The sequence below is a fragment of the Zootoca vivipara genome, chromosome 1, assembly GCF_963506605.1.
Source record: "Zootoca vivipara chromosome 1, rZooViv1.1, whole genome shotgun sequence".
Lineage (NCBI taxonomy): Eukaryota > Metazoa > Chordata > Lepidosauria > Squamata > Lacertidae > Zootoca > Zootoca vivipara.
Window position 1 is genome coordinate 78,732,192 of NC_083276.1, and position 24,866 is coordinate 78,757,057.

Here is a 24,866-nt window from a genome sequence, read left to right on the forward strand (position 1 = left end):
AAAGCATACTAGATTAAAGTTTTGTGCCACACTTAAAAGACAGTGTAGGTTCTGGGCAACCTTACCCCAGATTGGGACACCTTGGGGTGCCTCAGTCACCATTACACTGAAGGCCCAGGGGGCGAGATTAGCATGCAGAGGCATAATTTAAGGTACAGGCATAATTTAAAATTTAAACACAGGCGGGGGGGGTCACAATATCCTAAGTGCATAGTTGACAGCACAAAGCACGTCTGCTTAATTGCACACGTGGCTCCAGGACTCGCTGCCTCCTTTGCACCACTGTTCATTACAGCTCTAGCCTTTGTGTTTCCACATATTATGCAAATACAACAGCAGGCAGCTATTATGATCTCTGCCTTAGTCACTGAAGATCTCCAGTGCCTGTCACGTTTACAGAATATTCAGCCTCTCTGCAGGTTTGCACAGCTGGGAATAGCGTCACAGAGAGAAAGAAAAAGTGATTCCTTTCACAACCTATTCCAAGGACAGATTACAATATATCCAGACCTCATTTTATCCTCACAGCCAAAGGAAGCATCACAATGGAATATCAAGAGTATCATCCAAGGTCAGAAATGCAGGTGACCTCTCTAAGGTTATCAGTGGTAAGAGAAGGAACTATAATCCAAACCTGAAGATTCTCGCACTTCTAGTTATCCATTTGCAGAAGTGTTAAAGAGTTTGTGTAAAACATGTCACATTTTGGCTAAAAGGCAATTAAATATAAATACATAAATATTGGACCATTTTGGTCAAGAGATACAGACCACCAGAAACATGAAAGTCAGCTATAACTACAGAATGAAATGTAAAAATAAGAGTTTTAATCATCCTAGTGACAAAATAATTTTGGCACTGCCTTGCTTGCTACCTCAAAAGCAAGAGAAGCCACTTGTTCTATTGTATCTCTGTCAGAAGGGTTTAACAGAAACTGAAATAATAGTTAATTTTTTAAGGATTTATTGTTTCCAGTTACCATTACCTTAACCGTAAGGATATCTACAACACCACAGGCTCAGCTGACTATTCAAGAATTTGATCCTGAACACATTTTTTGAATACCCCACTGGAACTTACTTCCAGCAATCTTTCTTCTAAGGAAATGTATGCAAGTTCCATTCAAAGGGGAAAGAATCTACAACACACACACACACACACACACACACACACATTTTGGACTGCCCTTCAAGTAAACCTGGTTTGTGTGGTGTAGTAGGACCCCCTGCTTTTAACCTTGGAGTGCAATGAGGTTTTATTTATATAGTCCCCCCTCTTATTTTAGTGGAGCCACAATAAATGTATTTGTCTGTAAAGGTGCCAGAAGAGGGTCTGGTAAAGACAGCAAAGCACCCTTTTGGCTGTTGTGCAGCAGGGCCATCAAGATAAGAGGAAAGAGTATTTAGTTAGAACATCACCTCCCATCTTAAGAGCTCTCAAAGTCCGTACAGCAAAAGATTGGGGGGGGGGGCCTGAATTGCAGCAGCCATTCCACTTTCCAAGATGCACTGTAGAGTTACTGAAAAGCCAAATGCCTTCATTCTGCTCTCTGACAAAACTCCACAGAGCAGAACTAGATAGGTCCCCTGATCCTTTACCCTGAAGTATGTTGGGTCAGCTGTAACTTCTTGCTACAGAGAAGCCCTTCACCTGCCAAACTGGAGTGAATAGAACATCTTCAGCCACATAAAGCAACACAGGGATCACAGCAGAAAAAGACAATTCATAAATGTGAAGCAGTGACAGGGGCATAGCTGCCAAGTTTTCCCTTTTCTCACGAGGAAGCCTATTCAGCATAAGGGAAAATCCCTTAAAAAAGGGGATAACTTGGCAGCTATGGACAGGGGAAAAAAGACTTACTGGAGTTCCCGGAATTCTCTGCACTTAACAGACTGCAGAGACTATTGGGTGGAATTCAACGTAGTGCTAAGCAAGGTATACATGCAAGTAACGAGGTCTGCTCATGCAACAAGACCCCCACCCTCCCCCCCACATGCTCCCTAAACCTAACCCCTCAACCCCAGGGATACAATCAACCCCCCAAAGCAGATTTAGGAGGCTGGGGAGCAGGGAGGAGGCAGAAGAGTCCCATTGCACAAGCACACCTGCAAGAATTAAGCTGATTCCTTCCCATTATCCATATTATACAAGAGTAGGTGTGGGAAAACTTTGACCCTCCAGATGTTGGTGAACTACAACTCCCATCAGCCCCAGCAAGAATGGCCAATAAGCTGGAATGGTGGGAGGGCCAGAGGCTCCCACACTCTAGAGTTAATACAGCATAGGCTATATATTAATTCAGTCCATGAACTTACAGTTATATTGTTTACATTAATAAGACTTAACCTGATCAATTATGATAGTTTGAATTGCTGCAGCAAATCTAAATCTACCCTTCCAGTGGTTGGTTAATAATAGAAAGAGGCATAGGGACCATGGAATAGACTGCAGGGGTCAGCAAGGTTTACCTCGCCTGGGCCGGTTCACTCCAGCAGAGGTGGATTCTATGGGCCGGATTGCACACATGCGCGTGCCCGTGATTTCTGGTGTCTGCGTCGGCAGCAGATGCGTCACATCCGGCAGATGCGATTTCCGGTGTCTGCGTCGACATTATTTCTGGCGCCGCGGAAGCAAGTCCCCACGCTGCGCTGCGCCAGTTTAGCGCAGTGTGCAGGGACTCGCCAAACGGGCAGCTTGGTTCAGGAGCGGCTCGGGAGCTGGTTAAACGACCCCCGTGGGCTATTTGTGGCCCATGGGCCTTAGGTTGCCTACCCCTGAAATAGAGTGTCTACCAACCACCACCACCTGCTTCTGCTGGCATCATCCTGAGTAAAGCAGCATGAGTAGACATGAGGTAAAAAAATAAATCAGAGTGGGAGCTCCTTTACATATTTCTGCCCTGGAATCTCAGGGTGGTTGGTCGGTAAATAAATAAATAAATAATCAATGCTGCACTTCAGCTCACAGAGCTCAGTTCCATCTGCCATCAAGCTTCCAGGGATACAATCACATAGAGGAAAATGTCAATATAAGACAGGCTGTTCAGACAGTGAGCCAACAACTGCAATGATGGCTCACTGGGTGTACAATCCAATTCACACTAAGGCTGCTTCCCTACCAGCATCTCCAATGTCACCTAATCATTACTTTTCCATTGTAAGCTACGAACCTTCTACCGGTATGTATACATCATGCTATGTCCCATCTACACCAGTGGGCATGATATAGCTGCTATAAGTGGGGTCATTTAAAGCTCTGCATGCATTCACTACAACCCTTGCAGTGGGCACTGTTTTATGACCCAGCTTAAGTTCTTCCATTGATCTTCTAATTCATGCTAAAATGCTTCTCTGACTATATATATTATTCTAGTTACAGGTAGGTAGCCGTGTTGGTCTGAGTCGAAGCAAAAAAAAAAAAAATTCCTTCAGTAGCACCTTAAAGACCAACTAAGTTTATATTTTGGTATGAGCTTTCGTGTGCATGCACACTTCTTCAGATACACTAGAAACAGAAGTGTCAGACCCTATATATATATACAGAGGGTGGTGGGTGGGAATGGGAGATGGGCTGATGGGAGTGGTAAACCTGTAGATGGGTGTTAATGGCTGCTGATGGCTGCAATTAGTCCTGGGCTGAGGTGCTAAAGAAAGCTTGATCATGCATAATGAGATAAGAATCCGATATCATGCATAATGAGATAAGAATCCGATATCATGCATACTGAGATAAGAATCCGATATTCAGCAACTTCCAAAGGGAAGTTGCTGAATTGGAAATCATTACCAAGCTTAAAACCATGGAAGCACCTGGGATGAATAGAGATATCGGATTCTTATCTCATTATGCATGATCAAGCTTTCTTTAGCACCTCAGCCCAGGACTAATTGCAGCCATCAGCAGCCATTAACACCCATCTACAGGTTTACCACTCCCATCAGCCCATCTCCCATTCCCACCCACCCCCACCACCCTCTGTATATATATAGGGTCTGACACTTCTGTTTCTAGTGTATCTGAAGAAGTGTGCATGCACACGAAAGCTCATACCAAAATATAAACTTAGTTGGTCTTTAAGGTGCTACTGAAGGAATTTTTTTATATATATTATGAAAGAGTGGTATAGTGCTATAATACCACAACGGCATTTTTTTGTGATACCTCCAGCTTGAATAGTATGGGCAATGGTTCCCCAGGCAAGATATCTCCTCTCCCCACCGCCTCCAAGTCTGCCACTGAGCCAGACCAGAGATTGTGGTCAGAGAAGGTAACACTATTGGCACCTACACCTGTGTAGATGGTGCTACTTCTCCACTCATCTGAAGAAAAAGATGGATGTTTTGCAGTCAGACAGAAAAGTCACAGGGAAAATAAGGGGTGAAGAAGAAATAGTAGAAGAAGGTGCTGTTATGTGGTTGCCCCATAAAATGTGGGTTAGTAGTGTGGCAATTCCACATTAAAAACCTAGTGTGGAAGCAGCCTAACCTTTTCCCATACAGCTGCATTCACGATCATGTGATGATACAGTGTAAACTAGCCCCGTGGGTTTTTTTAGCACAAGCATAGATGTTGAGTCTGCTGTGAGATGCTATTTACAGATCCCACCAAAAGCAATTAAACTGATGTTTCTTGGTGACTAATCAGAATTTCAGCTTAGGTTTCTGCCCTTTTCAATAATTCTTTACCAAACATCAAAACAGAAACACCCAACTAATTCGAAACAAACACAACAACATTTATTAATATTTCATGGTGCAGGGGTGTGAGGGCTGTACTCTGAAGCCTTGAAGACCAGGATGCCAGTCCCATCAGTGCCCGACACGTAGCAACATCAGCAGCGTTGGGCTGCTACTACCTTCCATGTGATGAGAGATGTTAAAAACAAATTAGCACCATCTCTGTGGTAGGTGCTATGCAGAACATAAAAATAACCGTGTTCCACACCAATTTACCAAGGTAAAGTGGTGTAAGACTGAGTGAGAGAATACAAGAGGATATTTTAGCAGTGATGAGCTACGGTTGAGCAGCAAGAAAATGCAATGGTTTGGGACAGGATTTGTGGAACAGGCAACTGTGACAAAAGTGAACAAAGAGGACTGACCTCTACAGGCAATAGGAAAAGTGGTAAGCCAGGAGAGGGGAATATTTTCCAGCCTAAGGGCTGCATTCCCTTCCAGTCATCCTTTTGTGGGGCATGTGTGGCGCCAGAGTCAAAAGTGGGCAGAGAAACAAAAGTGAATTTTACCTTTGTTCAGTAGGTTAGTTTCTGCACACACACACACAGACAAACACCTTTCTCTGTCTCCATCCAATCAAGTAAGAGCCCTTATCAGATTCCAAGCAAGCAAAAATACCCAGGGTGCAAAGCAGCACCAGTGAGGAGTGTGGCCTGGGGAGAATTCTAGGGGCCAGGTAGAGAGGCCTGGAGAGCCACATTTGGCTCCTGGGCCTCAGATTTCCAAGGCCTATGATAAAAAGGAGGGAAAAATCAGTGGCACTTTACAGATCAGAGCTCAAACTAGAGCAGTGCCCAGCCAGAAATTTGCTTTCACAATAGATTATGGTAATTCTATACCATCAAAAATGCAGAGCAAAATGAAAGGGTGTTAAGAAGTCCCCTCCCAGTCATTCATTCCTCATAGCCCCACAGGCTCCTGCCTCTGCTGGCCCACAGGAGTGTGAATTTGGAACTCCCTCTAATGAGCAAGCCGGGGAAAGAGCAGAGTGACAGCCAAACAGCTTTGAAACATCAAGAAATGCAGTGCCTGCTGAAAACCACAAAGTGTTTCTCCCTTAAGGAGACTCGGCGGCTGCCCCGCCTGGGATGTGCTGGGAGGCTCTTTCTAGAGCAGTGACGCCTCTGACAAGCGACTCTCACGCAAACATGTCAATGAGGCGTTTCCAGCCGCTCTTATTCCAGCTGTCTCAAAGAGTGACAGCCAAGCGCAGCAGATAACTAGTGACACGCACCATAGGAAGCCTTCCAATAAAATAAGCTAACATAAGAGGAAAGACTACGCGAGGGGGGAAACCCTCAAAGAGAGACAACAGAAGTGACCAGGCTCAGCGGCTGCCCTTTCACCACCTGCTCCTGGTAGTCCTTTGCAGATGACACACCGTAACCAGGTGACATCCCAAGGTGCAAGAGGGGGTGGGGCTCTGCATAACCACTGCACCGCAGCATAAAATCTTCAGTGCAGCTTTAGTCCAGGCTGAGCAGGGGGGAGGAGCGAACAAACAAACAAATAAAGGGACAAATGAAGGAGCAAGCAAACAAGCATCTTACTGAAGAACAAACTATACATGACATTTGTCAGGTAGCTTGCTCAGACCAACAGGGACAATAGCATCAGGGTAGGTGTGCTGCTCTGGTTCGCCAAAAGCGGCTTTGTCATGCTGGCCACATGACCTGGAAGTTTTACGCCGGCTCCCTCGGCCAATAAGGCGAGATGAGCGTCGCAACCCCAGAGTCAGTCAACGACTGGACCTAATGGTCAGGGGTCCCTTTACCTTTACCTAGGCATGACTTGAGTACTTTACCCTCGCTGCAATCCTGGGTGGAATTGGCCCCCTCCATGCCTGACAATCCAACAGGGAGTGTGATTCCAACTGAGATTGTAGTGGTGGTGGAGGAGAGTTAAAGTTCCCCAGCTGGTCATGCCATGTTCCTGGTCCAGTTCAGGGGGCCCTGCGCCAGCTATTCATTGTTGTTTTTAATCAAGTGCTCCAGGGCAAACTAACTTTACTTATTTGTTATTGGGATTTATCGGTAGGTCACATCAAAGGAAATAAGAGCAGCTCATAACACAGTATGAAATACACACTATGCATATCTTAATCCCAACAACACATTTCTTCATCTGCCACTACCCAAAGGCTTGACAAAATAACAATGTTTTCAACAGTTGTCAAAACTCATATAACATAGAAGGGATGCCTGAGCCTTCCAGAGCCAGGGCACCACCACCAAGAAAGACCTGTTCCAAGTTGCAGCAACTTGGATCTCCCTCAATGATGGAGCAAGCAATGGAGCCTCTCTGACCAACCTAAGGTCCCAGACAGGATGGCACTGAAAGAGCTGGTCTTTTCAGTTACCTGGGTACCTAACCACTTAGTGCTTTGTACGTCAGGGTTAAAACACTGAACGGGGCTTAGTGGCTGCTGAAGTTGCCCTTCCTTTGATTCCCAACCTGAGCTTCAAGTCACAACACCTGCAGTCTCATCCAAAATCAATAGTGGATTGCTGTGTGCAATATTCATTTTATTATTTATTTCTCATCAAATTTGCACGCCGCTTGACTTTTGTTTTTTTAAAAAAAAGCTCAATGTGGTTTACGAAAGATAAAACAGTAAAATCTAGAAAACTGTACAACCTAGTATTGCAGACTTGCCTTTTGAGGCGTAGGAGGAAAATTCCCACTGGGAAGATTTCCCTTGGGAATCTCCTTGCATACTACCAGTCTCTACTTTGCAGGGTAAGTTTCCTGTGTTTCTTTTTCTTCCCATTATATGAAGGGCCTGCAGACTCTCTTCCCCATTCAATTTGAGTGCTCACTCTGGTTACAGCATCTTCAGGTGTTTATGTATGGGAAGAACTGACTCCTGTAAAGTCCTCTCTTTAACACCAGCCTGCATGTAATGTGGTCCGCCCCCACCCCCAATTCGTGTCAGAGATGAGTGAAAAAACTGGCATTACTCTGCTGCTTCTGCTCTGCATGGAGAGGGGACAATGAGACAGAGCAGAGGCCTTTCAATTTGATAGCAATAAGATAAAGTCTGGTCTTTATTTCAACATCTCCTTGTATAACTGAATTTAACTTTGAAAATGAATTAAATGTTGTAGGGGGAACATAAGACTAATTCAGTGTTCCAGTTCAGGCATAACATTGTTGCTTCACAAAGCATTGTTTGTTAGAGTTGGGGTAGAGAATTGGCTTAAGTGTTCGTCCTCCTCCCTCTCCTCTAATATGCCGGTCTTGAAAGGGCACGGTTCAATCAGTTTCCCATGATGTCCAAACTATGATTTGAGCCCTGTCTACAAATCAGAATGGCAAACAAAGGTTTGGCCCTGGTTCATTGCCAGCGCTTAAAACGTAACGCCTTGGTTCAGATGTCATAGTAACCTCTGGATCAGCAAACCAGGAACTCTTTTTAAGCTGGGCACCCAAGGAGGGCATACTGGATCAGGCCAATGACTCATGTAGCCCAACATCCTGTTCTCACCCTGGGAAAAACCAAAAGCAGGACCTGAGCACAATAGCACTCTCCCAGGTTTCTTGGACAAAAATACTATTCAGTGTTGAACAGATTTTTTTTTCTGTTCCCATCTTATTAGTTCTCATGATATAACTTTGCAGAAGTGGGTAAAACCGAGATCGTGAGTTGCTCGGAGCCACTCTGTGGCAATTTCATGGCTGACGTAGGATTTAAAAACTCAATTTCCCATGTACAAACTCAATATCCCTGGTCTCTGAACCATCTCAGATGGCATTTAACCTTTTCCTGTGCCTGCAGTTAAAAGATAGGGAGTTCATAATCAGTACCCTGATACTAAAGACATTTACCCAGAAGCAAATTCCATTAAAAGCATGTGTTTTAAATGAAGCCCACTTTATTTGGCATTAGCATGTCCACAGAAGCAACACCAAATACAACTTAAGGTATCTTAGAGACACATCCTCTAAAATATATTTATTTATTTATTCATTTATTTATTGAGTCTTCTCTCCCATGTCTCTGTTTGCTATTGGTATTTAGTTATAGGAATTTATTGATTTTTATTTCAAAAGTTATAGAGTTCTCAAAATGAAGTCTTTGAAGAATAAAAAAACAGATGAGATTTATCTGCTTTATGTATTAGACCACATACACAACATTGAGGTTACATAACCCCCTTTTTGAGCTTAAATGTAAAACTGGAAGCCTATTTAAGTACAGCAGGGGTTGAGAGCATGAAGCCCAAGGCAGGAGCTGAATGAGACCTTCTAGTCTGCCCTGTCTGACTCTTGAGATTCTCTCCAGACCATATCCCTTGATGGTCCTCAGGGGTGCCAACTTGAATAAAATATTGGGGGTGGGGCAGGTAAGCCCCAGCCCACATAACTGATCGCATGACATGGTGCATGCATACCATTTGAATGGCAATGCCCATCAGCCGGGCGTGGCAAACACCTGAAATATTTTATTGGGGTGTCAAAGGTGCCTCGGCCCCTAGGAGTCGGCTCCTATGCTGGTCCTGCTCTGCACTGCTCTTGGGTGGCTGGAACATACCCTACTGTATGAATAGAGTCACAACCATTGCCTCACCCACTTTTTGCCTCTGCCCTCCATCCACCACCTCTTTGAGACTCCTGGCAGGTTGCCCATGACAGAATGTGGCCTTCTGGCTGAAAAGGGCTCCAGACCCCTGAAGAGATACAGGATTTAGTTTAGCATAACATCTCAAGAGCAAGGCATGTCAAGCCACCTGCGTTTTCCAAGCAGCTTTTAAAATGGCTTAAACCACTTTTCCTGCCTGAGCTTCACACTTAAGAATCTGAAATGGGCATTTATAAATCAGAAGGAGGAAGAAATAAATATGTTTGATATTTAATCATTACAGACCCTGATTCAACTAAAATCAGTCCAGATTAAATAAAGCCCACTGACCATACCTACCTTAAATCCCATTATTTTCAATGAAGCTTGCTTTCCATCTGAGACCGCAGCTCAAATAAGAATGCTTACTCACTCAGAAGGTGTTTTCTTACTCAAAAGTAGTAAGTGTCAAAAGGACTGCAGGTGTTGGGGGTTTTTTTGGTCCAGATTATTGTTTCTCAAACAGTGGGTCTCACTGCCACATCCTGCCCAGTGATTCCTCACTTGCTTGCCCCAAATCCCAGCCATGCCATAGCCTTTTGGTAGGACTGATGCCAGCTCCATCAGCATCTTGCATGCTGATTAAATATGCCCAGGAGTCACGAAAGTTCCTGGTGGGAGGAAGCGGAGGAGGGGAAAGGGTCAGAGCAGGTGTTGAAAGAAGTTAGAAAGTGAATTAAAGGTATTATAGTATGATCATCACCATCATTATCAATAGCAAAATAAACTAGGAAAGAAAAAAACGTATGAGTGGAAGAAATGAATGTAAAAAGAGGGTCGAGGCCCCAAAAAACTGGTATGTGGGAGTGTGGGTGGGTGAGACAGAGATACAAATAAGCTACAAGTTGAGTGTGAAAGAAAAGTAGGAAAAACAATTACAGGAGCTGGGGAAAATATTTTTGCAAGGCATGTGAGGGTAAGGAAGGGGGGAATTGGGGGAGGGGAAAATCTGCCCACACCTGGAGGGGAAGGGGTTAATTTTTTCTTCTCCATGTAGAGCTTTTGGATCAGGAATCTCTTCCTGAAGTGGGGAGGCTGTCACAATACTTCCAAAGCAAATATCTATACTTAACTTTAAGAAAGCTGAACTTTGGAACTGATAGCCATAAGGAAAACACTGCTGCAATATATATATATATATATATATATATATATATATATATATATATATATATATATGTGTGTGTGTGTGTGTGTGTGTGTGTATAGCAATATATATAGCAATATATATATAGTAATTTAGGTATTAGCAGAAAATGATGTCAGTAACACCCAGCTGACATTGTCAAATTCTGCCTCCATTTAGGCAGGACTCAGTAATTTTAAGCCATCTCAAATGGACCCCAGGGGTAGAAATTGTGAGATCCTCTTCTCTATAAGGAAATCCCTATAAAAAATGGGACCAGAATTCAATCCAGCACCTTTCCTTCAGAAGGAATGTAAAAAGAAAAAAAAGGGGGGGACATTTCATCCTAAGGAATTGTACAGAACCCTGAACTTTTTCAGCGTAGACATCTGTGGTATAACATGCATGAAAATGTCCATCTGCCAACAATCCATACCCTTCTTTCACTCTCCACCACACAGCCTGTCAAAGTCATTTTTACACATAAAGCAAGCACGGTGGAGGACAGAAGCAGGCGATCCAAGCTGTTGCATGCAAAGATCTTCGAGAGACAGACTGTTTTGATCAGATGGGATGAATTCTGGCATACATTAGTATTGTTATAATCACTGGGCATTAATATTGTACTTTGAAGTATGTAAATGCTTTTCACCCAGTCAACAATTCTGTAAATTAGGTTGCATTCTATTTTACAGAGAGAGAAAATGCTGGTCACATTCAGGTGATCACCCAAACCTTTGTAAACCATGATTTATGAAGTCATGAATAAACTATGTGGCCATGTGTTCTTCTCTCCCAACATCACATGATGGATTCAGCATAAAGATTCTGACCTGCATATAGCTGGAGTTCCCAGTATATTTATTTTCCTGGTTTGTTAAATCTGAATTCCCCATCATATATAATGAGGACCAGTGGATTAATACAAACCTGTTGTTGTTGTTTGCGCAAACTTGATAGGATGGTAGAAAAAACAAGGAAGATGAGTGCAGCCATGATGCACCTTCATATCTTTATAAACCATAGCTTATGTCTTTGTGAAGTTTATAAACCATGGTTTATGAATCTTTGGATCATTGTCTAAACAACAAAAAGGGCTTTTATGGGTATGTCCATAGCAAAAGGAAGAACAAGGAAACAGTGGGGTCACTTAGAGGAGAAGATGGTGAAATGCGAACAGGGGACAGAGAAAGGGCAGAACTCCTCAATACCTTCTTTGCCTCAGTCTTCTTCAAAAAAGAAAACAATGCCCGACCTGCAGAATATGGAGCAATGATTCAGCAGGGGAAACACAGCCCAGAACAAGTAAGGAGGTAGTACAAGAATACTTGGCTAGTTTAGATGCATTCAAGTCTCCAGGGCCAGATGAACTACATCCAAGAGTATTAAAAGAACTGGCAGAGGTGATTTCAGAACCACTGGGCGTACTCTTTGAGAATTCCTGGAGAACAGGCGAAGTCCCAGCAGACTGGAGGAGTGCAAATGTTGTCCCTATTTTCAAAAAGGGGGAAAGAGAGGACCCAAACAATTACTGCCCAGTCAGCCTAACATCAACACCAGGAAAGATTATAGAGCAAATCATTAAGAAACGGTCTGTGAGCACCTAGAAAGGAATGCTGTGATCACTAAAAGTCAGCATGGGTTTCTGAAAAATAGGTCATGCCAGACTAATATGATCTCATTTTTTGGCAGAATTACATGCCTGGTAGATGAAGGGAATGCTGTGGATGTAGCCTATCTTGATTTCAGCAAGGCTTTGATAAGGTGCCCCATGATATTCTAGTAAAGAAGCTGGTAAAGTGCGGGCTAGACAATGCTACCATTCAGTGGATTTGTAACTGGCTGGCTGACCGAACCCAAAGGGTGCTCATCAATGGCTCCTCTTCATCCTGGAGAGAAGGGACTAGTGGGGTGCCACAGAGTTCTGTCTTGGGCCCAGTCTTATTCAACATCTTTATCAATGACTTGGATGATGGGCTTGAGGGCATCCTGATCAAGTTTGCAGAAAACACCAAATTGGAAGGGGTGGCTAATCCCACAGAGGACAGGATCACACTTCAAAATGACCTTAACAGATTAGACAACTGGGCCAAAGCAAACAAGATGAATTTTAACAGGGAGAAATGTAAAGTACTACACTTGGGGGGGGGGGAATGAAAGGCACAAATACAGGATGGGTGACACCTGGCTTGAGAGCAGTACATGTGAAAAGGATCTAGGAGTCTTGGTAGACCACAAACTTGACATGAGTCAACAGTGTGATGCAGCAGCTAAAAAAGCCAATGCAATTGTGGGCTGCATCAATAGGAGTATAGCATCTAGATCAAGGGAAGTAATAGTACCACTGTATTTGGCTCTGGTCAGACCTCACCTGGAGTACTGTGTCTAGTTCTGGGCACCACAGTTCAAGAAGGATACTGACAAGCTGGAACGTGTCCAGAGGAGGGCAACCAAAATGGTCAGAGGCCTGGAAACGATACCTTATGAGGAACGGCTTAGGGAGCTGGGTATGTTTAGCCTGGAGAAGAGAAGGTTAAGGGGTGATATGATAGCCATGTTCAAATATATAAAAGGATGTCATATAGATGAGGGAGAAAGGTTGTTTTCTGCTGCTCCAGAGAAGCGGACACGGAGCAATGGATTCAAACTACAAGAAAGAAGATTCCACCTAAACATTAGGAAGAACTTCCTGACAGTAAGAGCTGTTTGGCAGTGGAATTTGCTACCAATGAGTGTGGTGGAGTCTCCTTCTTTGGAGGTCTTTAAGCGGAGGCTTGACGACCATATGTCAGGAATGCTTTGATGGTGTTTCCTGCTTGGCAGGGGGTTGGACTGGATGGCCCTTGTAGTCTCTTCCAACTCTATAATTCTATGATTCTAAACATGACCAATGTCATACTCTGTGGTTACAAGTCAGTGTGCACCTGAGAATAAATTTAATCCTGGTTTCAACATGATCTGTTGGCCCACAGTGTATCTGTTTAGTACTGAGAAAAACAAACGTAAACAATGTACTTTCTAAGAGCAGCAACTTTAATCATGCATATGAATTTCTCCTCCTCTGCCATGACCTAACTCTGAGCTTTAATGCAAAGACTCAGAGAGTGCTGGAATGCAGAACACTGTATACTTTGTGTTCTGGAAAGTGTTTGCCCCTTCCTCAAGTACTTCCAGATGTATGGGGTCTATATGCCTTAGAAGTGCAACATTAAGCTAATGAAAACAACATTCCTCCTTCCCAGCTTATGCCTAAGTCTATCCCCTTCTTCTATTACATCACATAAGAAAAAAGCATCAGAACAGAGACACAGTTTTCCCCCACCATGGCTGAGGCATGGAGACTTTCCAAGTACATCTCCTTTCCTCAATTTACCACTCTCCTCACATATCAATTGTAGTCAACTGTTTGAAGTTAACCTGCTAAACTATCAAGTAGTTCCAAAGAGGTGCACCCAGATGCTAGGATAACAAACATGTGGCCCTCTGGCTGTTTTTGGACTACAGTATCCACCAACCTTGACCATTAGATATACTGGCCTGGGCTGACAGGAGCTGGAGTCCACAGGCTCCCCATCCCTGACCTTAAAGCTCTGCCACTTCAGTGTTCTCAACACATGACATTACGGTGGCATCACTCAGTTTTACCAGCACAGATGCTTATGATTAGGCTGCCAGTACCACTAGAACAAATGCAAAATTTCAAGCACTTAGAGGGTTAACTGATCAGAGCTTTCGTTTGCCTGCCTACAAGCCAGACAGCACTTCTCAACCTTGCAAGCAAAATTTTGCCTTTAAAAGCATTCGGAAAGAGTTCCAGAGAATTAATGAGTCCAAAGGATAAACAAGTGCATTTCAATTAATATTAATTTCACATGCTGAAAGATCACAGCCAACCTTTGTCTCAACATGTATCCCCATGTTTCTTTTATTACAAGAGAGGTCAGACCACAGGGCTGCTGCTGCTTATGAGTTCACCTACTTGTGGTTACCCTTCCCCTGTGTATAACATTAAACAGCATAAGCTACTACCTGAACACCACATAGTGCAACTTCAGGCCTGCAATTAGCAGAGCTTCCTGGCTACAAAGGAAGGGGAAAGCAATATGGATGACAACTGTTAGCATAGGGAAGGGGGGGAATTCCCTTTTAAAGATTCCATAAGTCACAAGAGAAGTTCTTGAAGACAGTTCTCCTACAAAAAGGGAGGAGTGGGAAAGAGAAGGAAAACGGAGATGCTGTGGGACAAATGGCACAAAAACAGAAAACAGAACTTACAGACCCACTAACATATGGGATGAAGCTTAAAAGCTCAGAGCCCAACAAGGCTCAAGGCATCTTAAGAACTGTCATGCGGGGTTAGACAGCATGATCATCCAAGCTGAATGTTCTGTCTATTGACAGTGACCCCCCCCCCTCAAGTTTTAATGCCCAATCAGTCCATGTTTTGGATGAAACCTCCTTGCTGATTTACATAAGCAGACAATATAAACATTCCTTTAATACTAAGGCACTCAAAATTTCTCTTGCCTATGTATTATCTGAATCCATATGTAGGATAAACAACCTGAAGTTATTTCTCTGTGTATAAACCAGTGGTCCAGAAATTTTGGTAGCTAACCATAATCAACTCCTGCTTATAGAAGTATGGGGCATCTGAAAGAAGACCAACGCTGAATATTCAGGCATTCATCAAGGTCTCAGGAGAAGGGCTTGGCACTCACTCTGTCCCAGGCTTTTGAGAAAGGCAAAAGCCGTGTGAATCTATTTCACTGCTTCAAAGCATGCTAGAGGACTCTGAACAGGGTAGGAGGAGGTTGCCTCACACCAAAGCATGAACGGACAGGAACCCTCCAAGTTCTTTGCAATATGTGGAGAACTTGGGGAGAGAGGGGTCTCCACTCATGCTAGGTATCTGGAGAAGGGGTAAGTGCTCTCTCGGTGAGAAGGGGTAAGTGCTCTCTCAGAATTCAGTGACACAAGATGGAGTAACCACTAGCTTGGATGATGACAATGATTACCGGTATTCTTTTTGCTGGTCATTCAGGTGCATTTCGGGAAGAAAATAAGAGAAAAGGTGGAAAGTGTTCCAGTACAGAATATTAATTTGTGTTTTAATTTCTATTGTTTACTCAAGCTGTCCATCTGATGTGATGGGCACATTTACTATGCAGGAGATTCAAATATAAATGCACTAAACAGAGAACAGAGAAAAGCTATACAGTTTGCCCCCAAAGTACTGCATTAAGATGAGAGACGGGACAATGAGCCTATAGGTTCCACTCCATTAAAGAGTAACTGGGGTAGAAGCTGGTAATCCATTGCTCTCTAACCAAGAGAGACTGCAGACTAAACCCATCCAATAGGGAAACAAGAGAGGAATATTAATATACCAATATCCCATTGTAAAAAGCAAGAGGTGAAAAGAATGACCAACGCACCAGACCTAACGCCTATACAGCCAAAGCTAAGGCAGAGCCTGTCTCTCTGTTGCTGAAACCTGTACGCAAGGTGAATTATGAAGCTCTTAAAGGGCCAGGAAGAATCACCCAATTCCTGATCTAGGCTCGTGGTGCAATGAAGCTTCCTTGGTTGCTGAGGCTTGTTTAATTGTGCAGGTACCTTATGAGATATGCTTCATTCAAAGGAGATTTCCCATTATTTCCTACTTCCAGGTAGGAACTAGAAAGTACAGCCATAAGACAGACCCTTGTCAACCACAGCAAATTAGTTAATTTTCATGAATTTATGTATCTAAAACAAGTTTCCTTAGTTCGATTAATAACATGGAACCGGAACCATTTCTATTTTTATTTTTGCAGGCCCATCATTTTGCTGGTTTAACTAAAATGAGCACCAGTAAATCTGCTCTGGAATATGGTTTGGTCAGTCCCAGCTGGAATGTGTGTTTGTGGAAGTAAAGGCTTGCATGCCTATCTGTTTACCCTGCACTAAAAAGCAGCCATAGTAACTGATGAAGTGTTTTTAGCCAATTGATTAGCACTTAGCCAGCTAAATCAACCAATTAAAATAAATATTATGCCAGCTTAATACAAGTAATATTCTGAGAATACACCATCAAGATAACTATATATATTAATCAAGAAATAACTAAAAATCCATATGTTGTATGCAAAGTTAACTTAAATACATTTCTTGGGGTGCATACAGACTGTTGGGGAAATGGCATTTGAACTGAGCACCTTCTCACATGGGACTGACACATTTATTCATTATTATTCTGCAATTATTATTAATACTTTCTGCCCTAATCTGCATGCTTTAATGCCTGGCCCCCCTCAAGGGAGTATTCTAAGGGATACGGTGAGTTAGAAGGCCATGCTATGGATTAACATGCCTACTAGCTACACTTCTGCAACAAGAGATCACCCTCCTTCTCATATAACGCTAAACCAAAACATGGATTAGTAGGGAACCTTTTTCAATTCTTTTTGGGTGGGGGTGGGTCTTGCTTGAGATGTGGAAAAGGTAGAGTGGGAAGTGGCAAAAGAGCCACCTGGGCAACTTTATTCAGTGGTGAGGACCACATTCCCTCATGGAATACCTTCCAGGGGCCACGTACTAGTAGTGGACAGGGAAATTGTGCCACTCTGGCCCTTGTACATTCCAGCCATGCAAAAGACAAGAGGTTTCTCTATATAGGCAAAGGAAGAAGCATTGTCACAGTTTGAGGACACATGCCAGGCAAGCAGAAGTAATTGAGGAGGGCATGGAGCAGTCTGGGGACAGTTCCAGCAGTCAGACAGTGAGGTGTGGAGGGCTGTATTCGGCCCCCATAGTAAATAAGCAGGTGTGTGAGCTCACTAAGAGGAGATTGCAGCAACTTTAACCAGGAGTCCAGTTTGTATACCTACATATTTGCTCATTTGCATTAAGTTATGGTTTAGCTTAGCAGGATGCACAAACTGACTATTGTATCTCAATCTAATTTTCAAACACAGAGAATATCTGCTGATTGTTTCTCTTGCACACAATCCCTCCAGCTGCTCCAACAACCTTATTTGCAACAAATGGATATATGATATGATAGGAGCGGAAAGTGGATTTTCATACACACACACACACACACACACACACACACACACACACACTTTACACACACATCGTTTGTGCTACAGCAGCCAAGGTCCTTTTTCGTTCAAACCTGCGAACTCTTCTATTCTCTTCTAATCTTGCTTTGCAGCATTTGCTAGACAGCTAATGTAGGTCAGCCATTCCAAAGTCAGAAGGGTGTCAACCCATTGCAAAGCTGACACACAGATTTTTTACTTTCCAGGTCCCACCCAGATTTCTCAAGTTTAGTGACTGACATAAAGAGGCTGACAAGGAGGCACATCTAAGATAGATTCCCAAATAGCAGCTTGCACAGAGATAAATTAAGCAGAGAAATCACCCAGAGACCCCAAGACAATCCAGGATTGACTGCCTGAGGCAAATCTGAGGGCTGTGCCTGCCATTAAAGTGCCTTATGCTTGTCTTATTACCAGTCCTTATAACATCATAGCTTTGAATGCATGCTTTGCATATTAGGAAATCACCCCTTCCTTCTATGCATGTATCACTTGTGTAAAGGGGGGAATTGCTATTGGACAAGTAGTGGGCAACCCAATAGGTCCAGATTCAACCACAGTACCAGATTCTGCTAGTGGAAGCCAGCACAAGGACTCCCCTGGTGCAACAGAGCCCTCCCACACCTCCCCCAAATCCACTGTAGAGGGTCAGCAGAACCCCCAGAACAGTGTGCTGGGGGAGCAGAGGGGAGATTGTTCCACTGGGCTAGAAGTAAAGCTTATGTTGATGGAACGATTGTAACAGCTGCATACTGAATTCCACCCCAGGATGTGGATGGTGCTCTCCAAATACAGAGCAGAAAACTACTACCGGTAGTTCAGATGTAAGGCAGTAATTATGGGAAAGCTTTAAATATCCTATTGATCTGAATACAAGCCAACCCAGAATATAGGCCACACCCCTAAAATGAAATACCTTAAATCAGGCATCCCCAAACTGCGGCCCTCCAGATGTTTTGGCCTACAACTCCCATGATCCCTAGCTAGCAGGACCAATGGTCAGGGAAGATGGGAATTGTAGTCCAAAACATCTGGAGGGCCGAAGTTTGGGGATGCCTGCCTTAAATCATAGCTTCTCCTCCTTTAATAGTGCAATTACAGTCCATGATTGGGTTTTATACAGGCCAGATTTAAAGGGGGGGAGTGTGGTCTATATTCAGACCAAAATGTATTACATTCAGAAATTGGAAAATGCTACTTTGCACAGACATCTGGATTTATACATTGCCTACTTACTGCAATATCCAAAGTGCCATATGGATGTTTGCACCACCCACTATTGTGCATCTGTGTGTGTGTGAATTATTATCATTGCTTTTCCGTTTCTGATTTTAAACATTCTTAGTTTATGTATGTGCGCGCACGCACACACAATTAGGTACATGCGCAACAAGAAAAGTGTTAGAAGGCAATAAACACATTCTCACCTTCAGCATGTATGTAGAAGCATGTCTAAAAAAAGATATCAAATTAAAGGCAGTTACAAAGACATCAGAAGAGAGGGGACATTTATTCATGTCAAGATTTCGCCTGCACTGCCTTCGCATGCACATCTTGTATGGCACAAACTTCCTGTTGCTAGAGCCAAGGATTTGGCACCTTAGGGCAGAAGAGAGTCCATGAGCAGAGCTTCACAACACCTCCCTAGTGTGTGATTTTTAATCTTAATTGCATTGGAAGTGGGAAAGTAGGGACAAGGAAACAACTTAACAAAAAAGATTTTTTTCCCTTTGCAATTGTATCTGCTATTTTCAAAATTGCTACCATTGTTGCACAGCATGCTATCACTGCAGAGCACAACAATTTATTTGGATTATATAAAAATGTCTTCACTTGTGCTTGTGAAAAGCTTCCCCACTTGGACAGAATGATGAGAAGCCATAGGAAGGGGGAGCAAGTAACCCATGAGACAGAGCTGCACAATAAGGCTGGCATGTTAGTGGTGGGTGGGTGCATACCTGTACGTGCTTTGATATATGGCAGAGATGCCTGAAAGCTAGGTTTAAGAGCTGCTGACAGGCAATACACACATAGATGGGGCAATGGCTCAGTGGTACAACATCTGCTTTGCATGCAGAAGGTCCCAGGTTCAATCCCTTGCGTCTCCAGGTAGAGACTCCCTGACTGAAAGCCCGGAGATCCGCTGCCAGTCAGTGTAGACAGTACTGAGCTAGGTGGACTAATGATCTGACTCTGTATAAGGCAGCTTCCTAAGTTCCTATGAAGCACTCTATAGAAGACAGCTCTTTACTGTATTTCAATTTTTCCTGCATCTTCATTTTCCAACTTCCAACAGTTGGTGAATAGGAATTAGGAAGAAGACCTGTTTTGGACGGGGTTGCATTCCTCTTGAAGGAGCAGCTTCACAGACTCCTGGATTCAGCTTTGATGGCTAGGAGCACCTTTTACCAGCTTAGGCCATTCCCAGACAGCCTCCTCCCAGCAATCCATGTGTTGGTAAATCTCCCAGATAGACTACTGTAATGCACTTTTTGTGCGAGGACATATGGAAGCTGAAGCTTCTGCAAAATGTGACAGATCAGCTGTTAGGGTCCATATAACACCAGTCCTAATGGAGTAGCATTGGTCACTGTTTACCACCAGGCCACATTCAAAATTATGATGTTTGTTTATAAAACCCAAAACTTGGGAGGAACCTTCTCCCATACCAAAGATCAACTGAGTAGCTAGGTCACATTTCCCCTGTCTTATTGGTACCTGTTTATCAATAGCAGGCATAGGCAAACTCGGCCCTCCAGATGTTTTGGGACTACAACTCCCATCATCCCTGACCACTGGTCCTGTTACCTAGGGATGATAGGAGTTGTAGGCCAAAAAACATCTGGAGGGCCAAGTTTGCCTATGCCTGATCAACAGCAAGGTAGCTACTTTAACCCAAACCTTTCTCATCTTGAGTATACACTGCAAATATGCTAAAGAGCCAAAATATGTCTCAGGGAAGTCACAGAACCATAATATTGTAGAGTATCCTCAAGCTCATGCCATATGTGCATAATATGACAAAAGCTAGAAATTTGTCATTGCTGCCAGACCAACATTGTGGTGGCTCTTGAAAGCGTACTCTCCCTGTTCGTTTGCATGAGACCTCAGTGCCTCATAATGGTTGAGGAAAGCAAGCAAGATGCATTGTTTATGAATATGTTTTTATTTGATAAGACTGCTCTTCATTTAAAAATAAATAAATCCCAAATGGTTTGCCCAATGGAACACCCAAATACAATCAAAGCATCTAAATCAGGCTTCCTCAAACTCGGCCTTCCAGATGATTCGGGACTACAATTCCCATCATCCCTGACCACTGATCCTGCTAGCTAGGGATCATGGGAGTTGTAGGCCAAAAACATCTGGAAGGCTGAGTTTGAGGAAGCCTGATCTAAATTAACAAATACAATTAAAACCTACCTAAGAGCAGCTGAAGAAACAGCATACAATATGCTTTCCATGTACAATTCACTTTTATGGAATCTGGTATTGCACATATCAAAGAATTCCAGAAATCTTAAAAATGCTCCCCTCTTTATCACTTTATCACCCAGAAACACATTTTTCCGTTGCCATACATGTGTGTTGTGACATCTACCTATCTGCTACACATATGCAGCAATTAAATACTATACTACACTTCTGATAATGCTATCCAATTTATTAGATGTGGTTCCAAGAATTTATTAGATGTGGTTCCAAGAAAAGTTAGTATGCTCCTATAATAAGCACACATTCAATGAATACCACTACTTATAGTACGTGTTCTAATTAGGACACCTCTAGAGAACCTCGGAGCAAAAGACCAATTAGTTCATTTTTCATTCCACAGCTGCCATCCTATATCCCATTACAAACACTTGCATCCACTGATGTCAATGGAACAAAGTAAACATTAAATGAGTGCAGGACTACAGCCTACAATTCTGTGCAACTGACAACATGTTTATGATGGCCTTACTAGAGATCAATGAAAACTATTTGCTAACATTCAAAAACCTTGAAAAAGAAAAATTATTTATTGTCTGTGGTACAAGAGCAAACACCTGATCTATTTTCAAGGCTGGAGAAAGAAAAGTTGCAAGGGCTTTTGCAGAGGCCTGATTTCACAAGATGTATGCCTAGGGGTATCCAAAATGCTGCTCTCCAGAAGATGTAGGGACTAAAACTTCCACCATCCATGTCCATCAGCCATCCTGGCAGGAGCTGGTCCAACAACATCTGGAGAGCACCAGTTACCCCGATGCATACCTGCACACACACATTTTTCTCTCACTGTCACCTATGGCCAGAGAGGTTAGGTTACCAGAAGTGAAAGTGGGATGATTGTACACAATCATATAATTTTTGATAATTCATTTTTTGTACCCCGCCCATCTGATTGGGTTGCCCAAGCCACTCTGAGTGGCTTCCAACAGAAGCCCCTTTTCAACTCTTCCTGAAGTTGAAGAAAAGGGGGTGGGGATGGAATCACCTGACTCAAGTCTAACCCTTTGGGAAATGTACAGGAAAATTGCTATTAATTATTATTTTTTTAAAAAAAAAAACATTGTCAGGACAATTTCTCCCAGGAGGGTTTGTTTAGGGCCAGAGATAATATTGATCTTATCAGGCTAACTTCCTCTCTCAGACTGCTTTCCTAGAACAGATAGCCATCACTCCCTGATAGAAGAGGAGGAGGAGGAGGAGGAGGAGGAGGAGGAGGAGGAGGAGGAGGAGGAGGAGGAGTTTGGATTTGATATCCCATTTTATCACTACCCTAAGGAGTCTCAAAGCGGCTAACAATCTCCTTTCCCTTCCTCCCCCACAACAAACACTCTGTAAGGTGAGTGAGGCTGAGAGACTTCAGAGAAGTGTGACTAGCCCAAGGTCACCCAGCAGCTGCATGTGGAGGAATGGGGATACAGTTAAGGAGCTCTTCACGGTGAATTTAGTTAACATTTCCACAACAGTTTCATTTGATTCACAAGCCCTCTTTTAAGCAGTTTCCAAACTCCAACCCAATAAATGGATCAGATTATTGAAAATAACATTTCAAGTGGGGGGTTGCTATCTAAGATTTATAAGCAGCCTCTGAGATCTAGCTTAAAGGAAGACAGGTATAAAAATAAATGAGTTCTAGTTATAGACATTCCAATAATAGAAAAGCATTAGAACTCAATAAATGAATCAACTCAATACATGAATCTATCAGATTGTTCTCCCAGTCCTTAAAATTTGAGAGAAATATAGTTCTATACAGATGATACCTCAGCACTAGAAACCTAGTCAGTTAAATAATGTCATTCATAAAATAATGTAGTTCCAGTGTTAGATACAACATATGGCACTAATTTTTTTGCAGATGTGGTGATAGGGTCCCCATGTTAAAGACTGGGGGTATTAAATTTTCTTTTGCTAACTGGTATTAAGTCCAAGTGTTAGTAATATTGTTACCTTTAACTAGTAATATTGTTACTTTTTTAAAAAAAACCTGATGGTTGTAGTTAAAAGATTATAATGACATAGAGTTGGAAAATCTAGTTATCCTTTCTGTAGTGCGGATTTGCACTGTCTGTTGCGGAAATGGGCAAATTAGCAAAAGGAATCCACACTGGGAAGGATTTGTTACTGAGATGGGTGCCCTTTGAAGTATTCTAAATTGGAAGAGTGGTAGGGTTTGGTAATGTCTGATTTTATAAAATCTGAATGAAGTGAATGCATCCTTTTAGGTTTTTTAAATACACAAGCATATATTGCATGGGTCTCATATATTGCATATATTGCATGGGCCTCATATGTGGAGCAAATGCTGGAGACTAGAAGGAGACAGACAATGCAAATACAATACTGCTTCCTGAAATTTAACTGCTCCCATCCCACCTGCTGACTGACACAAACTATTGAAGTCCCCATGTTACAAGCACAGGTGGGAGTTCTCTTTAACCTCCTTGCGCTTTCATCAAAGGAATGGTGCTCTCCTCCCCTGGCCTTTCCTAATCTGCTGCATTTCCTCCATCTTTAATGTCAAGATATATAGCCTAGGGCTTGTTACAGGGGGCCAATTCAGGAGCAGCTCACCTGAAAAACCCAAGCTAAAGACTTAGGTATCAGCAGAAAAGTAGAAACCAGCCAATGAGGCAGGAACTAAGTGGGTCACAGCAGTGAAGAAGTGGTAAAGAGCTGAGAGAGAAGTCATGTGGAGTGATTGTGCAGGTATCCTTGACTGGCAGAGAAAAGGGTTGTGAGTTCACAAAATACAACCGGCATCTGGAAGCAAGGGATAGCTTCAGGCAGTCCACCAACTCTCCAACATGCCAGAAAGCCTGCCAACTGCCGGGATAATTTGCTCTGCTTCAGAGCTCTCAGTGCTGTCAGAAATGCCATTCTACTACCAGAGTTATTACAATATATGTTTGTGGATCTGCAGCCTCACCCATAACTTTAGGATGTACAGATTCCTGAGCATGCAGGTATATTGTACAGTATACTTCTTTTGGCATGAGGTTGAGAATAATGTAGAATAGACAAAACAGACAGATAGATGACTTCCCTGGGAGTGGATGAGGTTGTGGCCACTGATGGGTAGGGCCAGAGCCAAAAGTGGGTGTGCTATCCTCTTCACGTTTCTATGAAGCTCTTAAGCCACAGGTTTTCCACCCCGTGTTAAGTCCCTGTCTTAACCTGCTCAAATGTTTTTATATAAGCTCCTAACTGTATGGTTGCCAGGCAGGCTGAAGATTTTGCAGACAGTTTATGAAGACCCAAAAAGAGAATTTATAACTGCGTGCATGCGCACTGGCGTAACTTCATTCTCCGGCACCTGGGGCGGAGAGCAGGCAGGAGTAGGGCTGGGAGCGTGGCGCAACTGAAGTTGGTATTGCTGCTTGATTCTGTGGTATGACAAACCCTGATAGCAACATGCACTGAAATGACACGGGGGACCCCAAGCAGCTTAAATAAAAGTTGTCCATCCCCACCCCCAAAAAATTGCATGTATGAAGATCAGCAAATTGCTGGTATCCTATATCAGAACAGAAGGAACCCCATCAGCAAGCTTCTCACTGGTAAATAGCCCAGGTGTTTCAATAATGCTTTTCTCACTTTAAAGAGATTAAGTAAAGCCACAGAAGGGCAAGTTAGCTTTAGGTGTTTAATTGCCATAAGGTGAAACGGTCAGACTTTGGGGCTAAAAAGCATTACAATAAGTTCTTCCACTTATGTGGTATGATAAGTGGGCTAAGGAGGGAGAAATAGCCATGCAATTTTACTCTTTGTAGTACAGGAATTCCCTAGGTTAAGATAAACAGCCA

The 24,866-nt window shown here is 43.0% G+C and overlaps 1 protein-coding gene across 1 annotated transcript in view; it reads right to left on the reverse strand.

Moving 5' to 3' along the window:
* Nucleotides 1–24,866, reverse strand: part of B4GALNT4 (beta-1,4-N-acetyl-galactosaminyltransferase 4) — a 157,563-nt gene that overhangs the window by 118,332 nt on the left and 14,365 nt on the right. The gene's annotated exons all lie outside the window — the stretch shown is intronic.